Source organism: Coenobita brevimanus, chromosome 101 (genome assembly GCF_032717465.1).
Source record: "Coenobita brevimanus isolate Jiangsu-jjx chromosome 101, ASM3271746v2, whole genome shotgun sequence".
Classification (NCBI taxonomy): Eukaryota; Metazoa; Arthropoda; class Malacostraca; order Decapoda; family Coenobitidae; genus Coenobita; species Coenobita brevimanus.
Window position 1 is genome coordinate 26,337,255 of NC_137054.1, and position 3,435 is coordinate 26,340,689.

The following is a 3,435-nucleotide window of genomic DNA, read 5'->3' on the forward strand; positions in this document are numbered from 1 at the left end:
TGAGTGCTCTAAGGAACATAGAAGAAATAACTGACATTTTAGTGGAACTGTGGTGATATGAATAATAATGTATATACAAATTGCACTGGGTCGGTTTCCTGTATACAGAAAAGCTAAGTGTCCCAAGTTCATCCCTGTGCACAAATACATCTAAAAATGGAAGGGAACCATTATTTTCCCATTCAACTTTAAACTTAATTGAGTGAACCAGTGCATTTAATTTTGTAAGAAACTCGTCAAAGTTAGCGTATACGTCTGGCCAAAATGAAAACACATCATCAACATACCTATACCAAATTAAATTTTGAGGAGATATGGTGGTAAGAAGGTTGGATTCAAAATATTCCATGTACAGGTTACTAAGAATTGGAGAGAGGGGCGAGCCCATACCCATACCAAACTTTTGCATGAAAAACTGATCACCAAAAGAAAATGCATTACACTGCACACAAAGGCTAATAAGTTGGAGAAAGACATCATGTGGCATGCCGAGATCAATGTTATAATTAGGTAATTTTTCTTCCAAGAAACTAATTACATCTTCAATAGGGACTTTAGTAAAAAGCGAGTCTACATCAAAACTGACCAACCTGCCACTGGAGAAACTGAGAGACTTAATCTTATCAATAAAATCAGTAGAGTTTTGGACATGGGATTTAGAGAATGTGCCAACCAATGGTGCTAATTTGTTCGCTAGAAATTTTGAAAGTTTGTAAGTGAATGAGCCACACTGTGAGATGCTAGGACGAAGGGGAATCTGTGGTTTATGGGTCTTTGGTAACCCATAAATGTAAGGTAATTTTGGATTAATTTGAGTGAACTTACTTGCAAAATTACCTTACATTTATGGGTTACCAAAGACCCATAAACCACAGATTCCCCTTCGTCCTATCATCTCACAGTGTGGCTCATTCACTTACAAACTTTCAAAATTTCTAGCGAACAAATTAGCACCATTGGTTGGCACATTCTCTAAATCCCATGTCCAAAACTCTACTGATTTTATTGATAAGATTAAGTCTCTCAGTTTCTCCAGTGGCAGGTTGGTCAGTTTTGATGTAGACTCGCTTTTTACTAAAGTCCCTATTGAAGATGTAATTAGTTTCTTGGAAGAAAAATTACCTAATTGTAACATTGATCTCGGCATGCCACATGATGTCTTTCTCCAACTTATTAGCCTTTGTGTGCAGTGTAATGCATTTTCTTTTGATCATTTTTTCATGCACAAGTTTGGTATGGGTATGGGCTCGCCCCTCTCTCCAATTCTTAGTAACCTGTACATGGAATATTTTGAATCCAACCTTCTTACCACCATATCTCCTCAAAATTTAATTTGGTATAGGTATGTTGATGATGTGTTTTCATTTTGGCCAGACGTATACGCTAACTTTGACGAGTTTCTTACAAAATTAAATGCACTGGTTCACTCAATTAAGTTTAAAGTTGAATGGGAAAATAATGGTTCCCTTCCATTTTTAGATGTATTTGTGCACAGGGATGAACTTGGGACACTTAGCTTTTCTGTATACAGGAAACCGACCCAGTGCAATTTGTATATACATTATTATTCATATCACCACAGTTCCACTAAAATGTCAGTTATTTCTTCTATGTTCCTTAGAGCACTCAGAATTAGTAGTCCCCAACATCTGGATACGGAAAACGCCAAGATATGGAAAATATTTTTAGATCTAAAATATCCCAGTTGGTTTATAAGGCAAGCGTATTTTAAAGCCAGAAAAGCCTTTTTGTACCTAGATCAACGCCACAAAGTCGGCAAAATAAGCCATACATCACGGTTCCGTATGTGTCAAATCTTAGCTTGGTGAAGTCTGTGAGTCATGATTTGGATGTAAACATTGCATTTAGATATACTTCCACCTTAAGATCAATGCTGGTAAAGAGTAAACCAATTAGTAACAAAACTGCAGGGGTATACAAAATTCCATGTAGAGACTGTGATTTGGTTTATGTTGGTGAAACGGGAAGGGATTTGGACACTCGCATTAAGGAACACAAGTATGCTTGTAAGATAGGCAACATAAATAACGCAGTGTACGTTCACTCTTCGGAAAACGACCATAGAATCGACTGGAATTCTAGCCAAATATTGTACAAATGTAGTAACTATAAGAAACGTAGGATTGTGGAAGCTGTATGTATAGAGAGATATAATAATTTTAACCATGGTGAAGGAATGTATAAATTAGATCCAGTGATGAGAGGATTAGTGGCAAGGTCCTTGCCGCCCCTTGTAATCCCTCACTCAGGTCGTGGACAGAGTAGAGGGAGAGTCAGGTGAGGTCACATCAGGTGTGGTTGGGAAAACGTGTCCTCACCCTGCATATAAGCAGCTTCTCGGCATTTGTATGTACCACTCTTGGTCTGTAGATCCACTGAAGAGGGCGACAGCTGTCGCCGAAACTGTTTGGAATACATCTTTTTTCGTCTGCCAGTGTGGGTTTTTGTATCCTATTTCATTGTCACGATAGTGTGACTCTTCAGCCGACTTTTACTAAAGGTGTTGCTAGATGACACCTCAGGTGTCAGCTGATGGCAGATTTGGATTCTTCATGTCAAATTGCCTGATATGGTACCACTTTCATGTCTCCATAGGTCGTCTATCAACAAATCCGCAAGAAGCAGATGATCGCTGGCCACTCCATAACCTGCTGGCTATCGCCGCAGGTGAAAATGAGCGAATCAAAAAGAGAGAGAGAGAGAGAGAGAGAGAGAGAGAGAGAGAGAGAGAGAGAGAGAGAGAACTCGGATAAGAAATTTGTATGTAGAAATAGAGAACACGTGTAAAGAAGTGACAAGGTATGTTGGAAATGGATTAATAGAGAGAACTATGGGAAAACAAAATACAGTGGGTGGAAGCAGGATATGCTGAAGGAAAGGAATGACTGAGAGAGATACTTGAAGAGACAGACCAAGGAGACAGAGTTGGAATCGGACAAACAAGGAAGATAGCAAACAGGAGAAAGATATAAAATGATGAATAATTGGCATAACGAAGAGATGAAAGTACAAAGAGAAAGAAATCAGTAACAAGTCAGAGAGACAGGCATCCAGTCACAGATGCGAAAAGGACTGCAAGCTGACAAGTGGAAATTGTGTAACGGAAGCAGAAAGTGGGAAGAAAAGGTGTGAAGAATTGGAATAATGAAGAGAAACAAAGACAGTCGTTGCTGGGTAGACTGACTGAAAGGGTAACACTAACACAAATGGGATATCAAGCTTACATATAGAAAGTTAGTAACGGAGGTAACAGCAGAGGGGGGAAAGTGTTAAAAAAGGAAGGTAAGGGGCAAGAAATAAAAATATGGGATTATGAAGAAAATATGGAGAAAGTAAAAGAAAATGACTAAAGCAATAGGATGAGAGGATAATAAGTCTAAAAAGAACGCCGAAAAAATATAGAAAAAGTATGAA